This window comes from Rattus rattus, chromosome 18 (genome assembly GCF_011064425.1).
Source record: "Rattus rattus isolate New Zealand chromosome 18, Rrattus_CSIRO_v1, whole genome shotgun sequence".
In the NCBI taxonomy this organism is placed as follows: Eukaryota; Metazoa; Chordata; class Mammalia; order Rodentia; family Muridae; genus Rattus; species Rattus rattus.
This window is the reverse complement of record NC_046171.1, coordinates 23,794,859-23,807,691: the sequence shown is the minus strand read 5'-3', so window position 1 is coordinate 23,807,691 and position 12,833 is coordinate 23,794,859. Positions and strand designations below refer to the sequence as shown.

Sequence of the window (12,833 nt, the reverse complement as noted above, 5' to 3'; positions counted from 1 at the left end):
AATATTGGTGATTAGACAGATAAGGCAAACATTATGGCAAACTCAGGTAAATCTCGTTTCCAAGACAGCCTTTTTAGAGTGAGATGATGTCTTAAAGGAAGCATTTTTTTCTTTAATTTTAAGAAAAGGTAACATTTGAAATGTAAATAAATTTAATTTTTTAAAAAAGAATAAAAAGCTTAAGTTGGGCCTTTGAGATTGGTCAGATTATAAGTGCCTTTGACCCAAGTGTAAAGATCTGAGTTTGATCCTTGGAACCCAAGCTGTGGAGAACTGACTTCCACAATTTTTCATAAGTGGCAGAAATACAAATTTAAAAATCCCAGGGAAGCCAAGGCTTAATACCTGCACTTGAGAAGGACAAAGCAGGACTGAGTGCTAAAGGCCATGTATCCAAAGATTAAAAAATAATAATAAAACATAAAGGAAGTTACTGCTCCATTTACAATAGAGCTGGGATTTTTCTAATGTTTCCTGTCAAATGAAGGAAACCACCAACATGTTTTTGTTTCTCTACTCACATCTCAGAACTGAACAGTCTGCATCCAGATGTGTGGAGTTTTCCCCAACCCTGGCAATGTACCACTGACCAACTGGGTAGTGTGCTATGCAGTCAGTCTTATCTGCCAGGGACTGTTCCAAGACCCTTAGAAGATACTCAAGTCTTGCATAAAATGGTATCGCATTCTGGACACAGACAGAGATCCACCCAGCTCATCCTCAGAGGAGTTTTTTAATACGCTTCATTTTATGTATATGAGTGCACGGTTGTTGTCTTCAGACATACCAGAAGAGGGTATTGGATCCCACTGCACATGGTTGTAAGCCACCATGTGGTTGCTGGCATTTGAACTCAGGACCTCTGGAAGAGCAGCCAATAGCAACCTAACCGCTGAGACATCTCTCCAGTTGCTCATAGGAATGTTTTTATTTTTATTTTTATGTTTTTTTTTTTTTTTTTTTTTTTTACTTTTTGGTTTTTCTCTGTGTAGCCCTTGCTGTCCTGGAACTCTGTAGACCAGGTTAGCCTCGAACTCAGAGATCTGCCTGCTTCTGCCTCCTGGCCTTTGATCAAAGGCCTGGATCATCACTGCCTGGCTTATCTTACTTTTAGATGATGGAGTCTTCTTGTGTTTTCTAGGATGGCTTGCCTCTCTAGGATGCTTCGTCTAAGACTCCAGAAAAGCTCAGGTTATAGTGATACTTTCTATGTTTCCCCTGTGCTTCGTAAGTTTTGAGATGGGGTCTCCCTTTGCAGAGTTAGCTGGCCTGTAACTCACTGAATAGATTGGCCTGGAGATCCACCTCTATGCCTGGGATTAAAATGCAAGAATTAAAAGCATGCACCAACATGTCTGCTATGAATATTACTATTATTACAAGGCTTTAATACCAAACCTAGCCATCACCATGGGTGTGGTAGGATTTGAACTCAGATCCTAATCATACTTCCAAGGCATATATGCTCACACTCAAATTGTTATAGACCTTATTTCTCTGCCACCTCTAGAAATATCGCTAGTTCTGCTAGCCAATTCATAAGTTTTTTTTGTCTGTTTGCTTTGGGGTTTGTTTTGAGGGGTGTTTGTTTTGAGAGTCTGTGTTGTCTTGGGTTTTTGTTTGTATTTTTATTTTGGGGGGGCGGTACAGAGTCTCCCTGTGTAGTAGTAGTTGGCCTGAATTCCCTGTATACACCAGGCAGGCCTTGCTATCATGACTCCAGCGAGCTCCACCACCACTTGCTACAATTGGATACTTTTAAATAACTTCAAGTATCTTTTCATTGTTACATTTTACTTGGTCTTTGTGGTTTCTTTTGCAGTATAGCTGGTACCTTAAGGAAATAATCTGCCACTAAGTCACTTCCCCACTCATAAATCACCTTGTTTGGGAAAGAATTTTCTATACTAGTTTACATATTTGGAGAATTGAAGTGTGCCTGTGTGGAGGTCAGGACATGTGGGTACCAGCTCTCTAACTCCACCCCATGTGTTTCAGGGATTGAGGGATGGATGGTCATCAGGCTTGGCCACAAGCGCCTATATCCTATCTGTGCCATCTCAATAGCCCGGGTTGGTTGATTTTATTTTATTTATTTATTTATTTATTTATTTATTTATTTATTTATTTATTTATTTAGGTTTATTTGTTTGATGAGTACATGGTTGCTGTCTTCAAACATACCAGAAGGCCTCAGATTCCATTATAGATGGTTGTGAGCCACCACATGGTTACTGGGAATTGAACTCAGGACCTCTGGAAGACCAGTCAGTGCTCTTAACTGCTGAGCCATCTCTCCAGCCCTGCTTTTGTTTTGTATCCTAGGCTTTCCTGAAACTTACAATCTACTCCAGATAATTTTGAACCTGCAAAAACCTTTGAGACATAAGCTCCCATTCCTGAGATTACAGGAAAGAGCCTCCACATCTCTTTATTTTAAGGCAGAAATTGAAGCCAGTGCAATGGCTCAATGGGCAAAAGCACTTAGTCCTTCAGATTATTTTAATATTGTATTAAGTGGAGAGAGTTGAGCTGATATGTATACATTTGGAGGTCAAAAGACAAGTGGGACTTGAACATCCTTGATAACCGCAGAACAAACACACACACTACCTCTTTTTTTTTTTTTTTTTTTGCGGGGGGGGGGGGGGGGGGTGTCCAAGAACAAGTTCTTTGTAAACCTTGCTTGTTATTGGAATACAAAGAAACCAGCCTGCCTCTATTTCCTGGGATTAAAAATGTGTGTGTCACCTCCAGGTACACACACACACACACACACACACACACACACACGCTTCTGAAAGGCAAAAATAGGGGTTCCCACCCACCACCCAAACCAAGTTTAATTATTTGCTAGGAAGGTCCACATGCTTTACTTACAGTTGGAAGGAAGAAGACACTCAGGCAGAACAGATCCACCAGGCTTCCAAGACCTCTCGTGGCCTACAGCCTTCCCTTGGTCAATAGCTTCAGAAACTCAGAGATCTTCCTGCTCTACTTTGAGGGGTCTCAACCATCCCCCTCTTTCCAGGAAGTTAGAAGAAAGGTGTGAAGGTTCAAATTCAGTAAATCTGTCTCCTCCCCAGAGGCTACGGATGCTCCACCCTGAAGCTCTTTAACATAAACTCCCCAGCGATTAACAGGCTTGCTCAGAATAACTAAAGATACTCCCTTCACTCAGGAAAACTCCTGCCGCTGCAGGCGTGGTCCTAAAGACATTTTCTTATTCAGGTTCTAAACTGATCCCAAGAGAATGTGTCGGGGGCTGTGACTCCATCCAAGTGTGCTTCTGTGGCCCGCTCTAAATCCTGAGTTCTAGCCTTGGCTACATAGCAAGTTTATAGCCAAACATAACCTAACCTGGGTTATGGAGCCGTTATCTGTTTAAAAAAAAAAAAAAATCAGTGAGTGGGAGTTAATGAGCTGACAGAAGGAGAGTGAGAAGGCTCAGCAGATTCATAGCATCGTGCCTCAGTTTCCCTGAAGGCAACCATTAAGGTGGAAAAGAGCAAAATATGTAACACTTAATGAATTTTGGGGTCATCCTTGCATAGGGCTCATGCTAACTTTCTTTGTAATGTTCCAAAGATAACAAGAATATGTGTGTATTTACAACATATGTATGTATATAACAAAATATGTATATACCGACGTGGTGGTACGTGCCTTTATTCCTGGCACTTGGGAGGCAGAAGCAGGAATAGCTCTGTGAGTATCTTGATCTGCAAAGTTGCAAGCCAGCCAAAGCTACAGAGTGAGAGAAAAGGGGAAACAGAGGGATAGAAGACTAGAACGCGCATAAACATGTAGCTCAGTGCTCGCCTGGCATTCAGGAGGCCAGAGTTTAGACTCAGCTCACCACACATGAAAAGTTGAGAAGGCAGCAAGACACAGTGGCTCACACCTGTAACGCCAGCGGTCAGAAGGCTAACATAGTTCTGCAGTAAATTTGAACTCAGTCCGGGGTAGGAAGCAAGCCTCGTCTCCACTCTCAACGGATAAGGGCTAGTAAGATGGTGCCATGGGTCCAGTTGATAGCGATTAAGCCTGATGAGTCAAGTTCGATTCCCAGAACCCACGCGGGAGGAAAAGAGTCTATTTTCACTCTGAGCCCCACCCCATCCCCCACATCATCAACGTAATGACTTTTGTTTTGTTTTGCTGTGCTTTGTTTTGTTTTTTGAGACAGGGCCTCACCATGTCTTCCTGGATGTCCGGGAGTTTGCTCTGTAGACCAAGCTGACCTCCACCTCAGAGGTCCACCCACCTCTGTCTCCAGAGGACTGGGATTTTTTAAATTAATAAATAAATAAAAGAACTGGTCTTTGGAATGCATGTCTGTGTATTTGAGGAGATGGAAGGAGAAGGAGCAGGAGTTCAAGACCACCCCTAACTATAGGGGAGCTTGACCCTAATCAGGGAGACATGCAGAGTTTTCAGCAACATCAACAACACGCAAGGGTACATTTACCGAATAGGAACACACAGGACAATAGGAAGAAGGTGATTTCAGTGTGAACAACAGAAGGAACTAGAGAGGTGGTTCAGTGGTCAGTGAAGCATTCCTTGCCCCTGAGGTGTTCCCAGCACTTATATGGCAATTCACCATGACTGTCCTTAACTCCAAAAAAGGCCAGCAAGCCTCAGGGTGGGTTTCTGCCTTGTTTTCTCCCTTTCTCATCTTACCTGTGTGTTTCTCCCTTCACACTGACAAGCTGTCTTACCAACTGAATTCTTCCCAGGTCTCCTGCCTGTGGTACGAACTGCTTATTAACCTGTACCTTCAAACCACAGTTTCCAGGGCACTTTATTTAAACAGTTTATTGATTATTGTTGTTATTTTTGAAACAGGGTTTCTCTGTGTAGCCCTGACTATCTGGAACTCACTCTGTAGACTGACCTTGAACTCAGAAATCCACCTGTCTTCATCTTTGAGTGCTGGGATTAGAGGCATGCACCACCACATCCTAGCTTGGTTTTTTTTTTTTTTTTTTTTATAATTTATTTTTTTTAACAATCTAGGAAGTTTGCGGCCATCAGCAGTTCCAGTGCAATTTCAGGTGCAATTGGGAATTCAGGAATTTCAGTGGAGCTGTTAGTATAGCAGACCTTGTAGGTAAAATACATGCACACTTTCGATAGCACATGTGAAGGGATCTCTCTAAAGTTGACCTCATTGGTTCCATTCTCCGCAAACTGACCTGGACCACTCAACATGGCCTTTATTGTTCCTGATGTTAATGCATGTTCTCTTTTTACAATAAATTCATGACCATCAGAAGATATTAATTTCACATACATGGCATCAGGGTCTTCACAGCCACCATAAGGTTTTCTCCTCTCCATCCATTATGTTCTTATAAAATTCTATTTGATCCCAGAGGAACTTACTAGTTTCCCCCGTGGGTTCCGGGGCACAGGAAGGAATTACTTCTGTCACGTCACAGCCGCTTTCTGCAATGCGCGGGAGATTGGTACCTGGCGAGGCCGAGAAGCAGTCACCTAGTAACTTTCGTCCGAAGGAAGTGCTAGCTTGGTTCTTTTTTCTTGAGACAAGGTCTCACTGTGTAGTCCTGGCTGGTTTGGAATTCTCTATGTACAACCAAGATAGCCTCAAACTGAGAGATCCTCCTGCCTCTGCTTCCTGAGAGGACTGGGTAGGATTCAAGGCAAGCCCCACTGTGACCAATTTCTAATCCAGAAATGACTAAGAAAGAATTTCCTCCTTCTGGTCTCTCTCACCTCCTTCCTCATTAATTTCTTCTCTATGCTTCTCAGTTTTCTTGTTCTTTACCTGTATGTTTTCATGTATGTGCTGGGGATTGAACCTAGGACCCTGTACACCCTAGACAACCACTCAAAGACTGAGCTAGCTCCATGTTGATCTAAAGATCTTTTACAACTTCCAAGTCTATGTGACTTCTTGACTTGTCCTGTTGTCTGTCCATTTAAACTTCAACCTTCGGGTCTGATAAGGTCTCAGCAGGTAAAGGAGCTTGCCGTCAAGACTGACTACTTGTTCCTCCCAGAACCTGAATGGTGGAAGGAGAGAACCAACCCCTGAAAGTTGTCCACTGACATTCACACATGTGTGATAGTAATACAGACGTGTGAGTTCTCACTCACACACATAAATGAATGTGATAAACCTTGACTATAGCCAAGTATGGTGGGACATGTCTTTGATTTCAGTACTCTGGAGGCACAGGCAGACGGATTTCGGAGTCAACCTGGTCTATAGAGAATTCCAGGACAGTCAGACCTGTCTCGATAGATAGATATATAGATAGATAGATAGATAGATAGATAGATAGATAGATGGATAGATAGATAGATGGATGGATGGATGGATGGATGGATGGATAGATAGATAGATAGATAGATAGATAGATAGATAGATAGATAGATAGATAGATAGAGATAAATAAATAGAATAAACTTCAACTTTGACAATTTCTCTTGGGTTTTTTCTTTTTAGTGTTCATGTATTTATTTCATATGTGTGGCTGTGTTGCCTGCATATATGAATATGTACTGAATGCATGCGTGTTGCCCACAGAGGCCAAAAGAGAGGCTTCAGTCCAATTCCCCGTATCTGGAGCTCCAGATGCTTGTGAGCCACTGACATCTCTCCAGCTCATTGTTTTAACTTGTGTGTGTGCCTGGTGCCCATGGAGGTCAAAAATGGGCATCATATCCTATGGAACACAGTTCTAACTGTGGGTTTTGAGCCACCATGTGGGTGCTGGAATCTAAAACCAGATCCTCTACAAAATTGACCCGTGCTCCAAGCCACTTCTTCAGACTATTTTCCTTATTGTTTAGTTTGAACAAGGTCTTGGGTAACCCAAGGTGTCTTTGAACTCACTAGGCAGCTCACAATGATTTTGGAGTCCTGTACTTCCTGTATCCAACTGCTAAACAATGGAGTGGCTGGTCCGCACCTGCACACCAGCATTCCTCCATTCCAATACAATTTATGGCTTTCTCAGTTGGCCATCTCCTTTATGGCTAGCATCACAATGCATCTCCAGTCCACTTTCTCTAAAGTGTCCCAGAGGTTGGGTGTGATGGTCTGTACCCTTCATCACCATGACTAAAGGAAGAAGCAGATGAAGTTTAGCATGTTCCAATCTGAAGTAAGAAAAAGCAGGAAGAAACCAAAGTTCAAAGCCAGTGACACATATCCAATCAGTACTCAGGAAATTGAGACAAAATAATCCCAAGTTTGAGGCCAGCCTGAGCTACAGTGCTAGCAACAGACCAGCCACAGCGAGACCCTGTGTCAAAATAAAACTGAACAGTAACAATAAAATCCAAAACATAATGAAAGAGGAACTTGGGGCTGGAGAGATGGCTCAGTGGTTAAGAGAACTAACTGTTCTTCCAGAGGTCCTGAGTTCAATTCCCAGCAACCACATGGTGGCTCACAGCCATCTATAATAGGATCTGATGCCTTCTTCTGGTGTGTCTGAAGATAGCTACAGTGTACTCATATAAACATAATATAATATCTTTGAAAGAAAGGAAGGAAGAAAGAAAGAAAGAAAGAAAGAAAGAAAGAAAGAAAGAAAGAAAGAAAGAAAGGAAGGAAGGAAGGAAGGAAGAAAGGAAGGAAGGAAGAAAGAAAAGAAAGAAATTAATCTCACTCTAGCTGTGGCTGTCCTAGAACTCGCTCTGTAGACTAGGCTGGCTTTGAACTCTGAGATCTACTTGCCTCTGCATCCTGAGATTAAAGGTGGGTGCCACCACTGCCTGCAGGAATACAAATTTTATGTTCCCTATGCAAATAGGAAGTGATTCAAATTCCAAGAAGAAAATAAATGCAGTCCCTTATTCAGATGGATGAATGAGTCTATTACAGTCCCAAGGTCCCGGAATAAACAAAATCACTAGTAAAGACAAAAGGTGCTGCACAACCAAACTCAGAGACACTCACTGCACAGGCACAGGTCAAAGAAGCTAGCATCAAAGAAGCTGGGGGAGGGAATTCGTCTTTGATGCCTTAATTTGGCTTCCAGTGAGCAGCCTAGACTTCCAATGATAATTTAGTTAATATCTCTTTTTACCCTTCAGGTGGAGGATTGTTACCTCTCGACTGATTTCCAAAGTCACCACACCCTTGGTTGCCTATTGTCCTTGATGTGGGGAGACAGGAGAAGAGGCAGGGGGGCATCCCCAATGTCTAGTGAATTCATCTGCCAAGGACAGACAGACAGACACACGTACCCTGCCAATTCCCCTTAGGCAATCAGGCATCTTCCAAGTTTCAAATTGCTTAAGCTACACAGACCTGTTGTCTAAAAGCAGTTTAAGACTGTCTGTAGATACTCTGGTTTCTCTTCAGGTCGTATAAATCTTTCGCCAAAAAAAAAAAGACTGTCTGTAGAAAAGCATTTCTGAGGGATGTGGAGAGGTGGCTCAGCAGTTGAGAGCATCATCTCTTCTTCAAGAGGACCAGGGTTCAATTCCCAGGGCCCAAATGGCAGGTCTTACCTGTCTAGAACTCCAGTTCCAGGGTTTCTGACACCTTCTAGCAGAAATGCAGACAAAGCAACAATGAGCAAAGTAAAAATAAATTAGATTTAAAAAATACTTAGAGGGTTGGGGATTTAGCTCAGTGGTAGAGCGCTTGCCTAGGAAGCTCAAGGCCCTGGGTTCGGTCCCCAGCTCCAAAAAAAAAAAAAAAAAAAATACTTAGAGAAAAATTCGAGCTCTTGGACACATTTTCAAAAATTAAGAGTAAATGAGGAGCTGGGGATTTAGCTCAGCGGTAGAGCGCTTGCCTAGGAAGCGCAAGGCCCTGGGTTCGGTCCCCAGCTCCGGAAAAAAAAACAAAAACAAAAAAAAAAACAAAGAGTAAATGAGGAAACTGCAAAAATATCCCTCTGTGCACTGCCACCACACCACACCATTTTGTTTGCTCCTTTTTGTTTTTTTGACACAGGGTTTCTCTGTGTAACCCTTGACGATCCATCTCTGTGTTCTGAGGGCTGGGATTAAAGGCGTGCTCCACCATTGCCCTGCGGTGCTCCATTTTTTTTTTTTTTTATTTCTTAATAATCATTGTATTAGCCAGGCAGTGGTGGTGCATGCCTTTAATCCAAGCACCTGGGAGGCAGAGGATGTCTGTGAGTTTGAAGCCAGTGTGGACTACAGAGTCCCAGGATAGCCCGGGCTGTTACACAAGGAAACCCTGACGATAGATAGATAGATAGATAGATAGATAGATAGATAGATAGATAGATGATAGAAAATAGAAGATAGATAGACATAATAAGATTTTTATGTTCTATATGCTCTTTCAATTATAACCTGACTCTAAGGATTATAAGGAATATCTGTAATATGGTTTTTTAAGTGTTTTTGAGACAGAGTCTCTCTATGCAGCCCAGGCTGGCCTTGAACTCACATCCACCTGCCTCTGCCTCCCAAGTGCTGGGATTAAAGACATGCAAGACCACTGCCTGGCTTCCAATGTCAGTTTTGTTTTGTTTTTTGAGATTTATTTATTATGTATACAAGGTTCTGCCTGCATGTGCATCTGCAGGCCAGAAGAGGGTACGGGATCCCATTATAGATGGTTGTGAGCCACCATGTGGTTTCTAGGAATTGAACTCAGGACCTCTGGAAGAGCAACCAGTGCTCTTAACCTTTCAGCCATCTCTCCAGCCCCTGTTGTCAGTTTTTTTAGAAGCAGGTGCCCCTATAATAAATGACTCAAAATAGCCAGTTCCGCTTATCGAAGTGAGGAAAAGAATTATTTATATATTGATGAATAGCTGGATAATGAATCCCACCTACAACTTTAGATGAGCCACCAAGAAAATAAGTAAATTGAGTGGTGGTGGCACACGCCTTTAATCCTGGCACAGAGGCAAGTGGGTCTCTGAGTTCAAGGCCAGCCTAGTATACTAAGTGAATTCCAGGTCAGCCAGGGCTACACAAAGAAACCTTGTCTCAGAAAACAAAGTATCTGCCCGTAGAATGGCCCTGAGAAGGCTGTACCATTTTGGGTTTTTTGGTTTTTTTTTTAACATTTACTAATTTTTTGTATGAGTACACTGTTGCTGTATTCAAACACACCAGACGAGGGCATCAGATTCCATTACAAATGGCTGCGGGCCACCATGTAGTTGCTGGGAAGTGAACTCAAGACTTCTGGAAGAGCAGTCAGTGTTCTTAACTTTTCAGCCATCTCTCCAGCCCCAGACTGTACAATTTTTATAATCACAAATTCAGTTCACATGAGAAAAATCCCATATTTTTGCCTGCTTCATGGTGATTTCCTATCCTTTCATACTAATCTGTAAATGAAATCTGAAAACCCATTGAGTTCTGGTAGTACTTAAAACTTAGCATCTAAAATCTTAAAAATAGGTTGTTTGAGGCCAGCTGGGTCTACAGAGTCAGTTTTAGGACAGCCAAGGCTATACAGAGAAACCCTGTCTTGAAAAACCAAACCAAAAAATAAAATTTTAAGTGATTATTTTAGATAATGATTATAGATTCTGAGTAATATGCTAATGCAATGCGCCAATATTATCATTGCCAAACAGCTCATGTTTTATTTAATGGCACAGTAATTTCTTTTTTTTTTTTTTTTTTTTTTTTTTTTTTTTTTTCAAAGTTGGGACCGAACCCAGGGCCTTGAGCTTGCTAGGCAAGCACTCTACCACTGAGCTAAATCCCCAACCCCCAGCACAGTAATTTCTAAGGGCTCTTTAAGACCTGTCTTTCCCATCATTAACTCTGTAAGGTTTGCAAATAAGGAGTCTACTTCATCCACGCTTTCAAGATGTATGGGGCAAAATTCTCTCTCTCTCTCTCTCTCTCTCTCTCTCTCTCTCTCTCTCTCTGTCTCTGTCTCTGTCTCTGTCTGTCTCTCTTGCTTGATTAATAGTTTCATTTTTCTTTTCTTTACTTAAGTGGCCAGGTGAACTGAAACTCAAACTCCATCTTTAAACAGCATAGGTTTCTAAAGCAGTTGACCTTGCTCTGTGTTTGTAGGTCTCCACATTTCTATATAACTTTAGAAAGTCCTTAACATTTCCTGCGTCTGAGGCCTAATCATTCCTGTCAATCTTCATTGGCATTATCAAAACAACAAAACAAAACAAATAAAAACAACTGTTTTTCTGGGTTGTGGTCGTTCACGTCTTTGATCTCAGCGCTAGGGAAGCAGAGGCCTGCAGATCTCTGTGAGTTTGAAGCCAGCCTGAAATACAGAGCTAGTTCCAGGACAGCCAGGATTATGAAAAGAAACCCTGTCTGGGAGAGGGAGGGAACAAAACAAAAACAAAATAACAGCAACAAAATAACCAACTGTCTGAGACATGGTGGCACACACCTTTAATCGCAGAACTGGGAGACAGAGGCTAGAGGATCTGAGTTTTGAGATCAAACTGGAAGGAGCAAGTCCCAAGAACTCTGTGCTGGGATCAAAGTCACTCTCTACCACTGCCCCATGCTCTTCCTTTCTTTAAATAGTGCAAAAGCTGGACATAAGGCAAATCCTTCCCTGGCTTCTGCCTATTGCTCACTTACCTCCTTCTATGGGATCCTCACTCCTCATCCTGGAGCCAGCTTCTGGTCCCTGATTTGTGTGGACACTTGAACCACTCCAGTTGGCTGCGTGAACCTCTGAGAGTGGAGCCTAAATATGAGGTGTACTAAAATCTCAGGCATTAGCCACCTTTATTCAGGGCATCAGACAATTTATATTCTGAGATAATTCTGAGTGTTCTTAGGTTAGGTCACATGACTTTAGGCTGTGTCACAAGGACAACTCTGGCTTGGAAACTCTTGTTCTGAATCATAGCTAAAGTAAAGTAACCCAACTCCTGTTTACTACACCAAAGAGAAGCATGAAAGCACATTCTAAGAACAGCCCATGTTATGGAGGAACAGAAGTAACAAAGGTCTTGTCTTGTTTACTTGGAGTTTGCTCACAAGCTCTCAGAAATCTCCTTATAGTGCTTCCAACATGGACCATGTCTGGCAGTGTATAAATGGAGTTCCTGGACAGTCGGGGACATAATAGAGAAAGCTGTCTCAAAAAGGGGGGAAGGGGACAAGGGATTGTAATGACTGTGCCCCAGCTGAGAGCACTGGCTGCTGAGTTGGAGAGATAAATGGCTCAGTGGTTAAGAGCACTGACTGCTCCTCCAGAGGTCCTAAGTTCAATTTCCAGCAACCACATGGTGGCTCACAACCATCTGTAATGAAATCTGATGCCCTCTTCTGGCATGCAGGTATACATGCAGATAGAGCAGTGATCAACTTAAAATAAAATAAATAAACCTAAAAGAGAGAGAGAGAGAGAGAGAGAGAGAGAGAGAGAGAGAGAGAGAGAGAGAGCGCACTTGAGTGCTCTTCCAAAGGTCCTGTTAGCAACCATGGCTTACAACCGTAATGTTGGAATACTCATATACATAAAATAATGAGTACATTAAACTGAAAAAGCACTCCCTGCTAAGTTTCATTCCCAAAACCTGCACAGAAGCTCACGAGTATCTGCAGCTCCAGTTCAGCAGACCGAGGACCTCTTCTACATGCCAAGCCCACAAAACATTCTTATATTTTTTAACAAAATCATCCGGACGGGGGTAGACGTGGTGTGTGCCTTTCATTCTCAGCACTCGGGAGGCAGAGGCAGACAGGTCTGAGAGTTCTGATCTCTCAGCGGTTTGGTCTACAGATCGAGTTCCAGGACAGCCAGGGCTACAACCCTGTCTTGATCAACAAGCTATCAATCAAAAGCCCAAACTATATGCCCACTGTCATCATCAGGAGGGGACTGTCTCATCAGGAAGGGAACATGTCTAAACATG

General features: G+C 42.5%; 1 non-coding gene and 1 pseudogene across 1 annotated transcript; both read right to left on the bottom strand.

Annotated features, from left to right (window-relative positions):
* Nucleotides 1-3,509: 3,509 nt before the first annotated feature.
* On the bottom strand, nt 3,510-3,620 carry LOC116887761. Its single transcript, XR_004386261.1, has one exon. It is a non-coding gene; the product is annotated as a U6 spliceosomal RNA (small nuclear RNA).
* Nucleotides 3,621-5,010: 1,390 nt separating this feature from the next.
* Nucleotides 5,011-5,350, bottom strand: LOC116887293 (annotated as a pseudogene).
* Between the last annotated feature and the right edge of the window lie 7,483 nt (nt 5,351-12,833).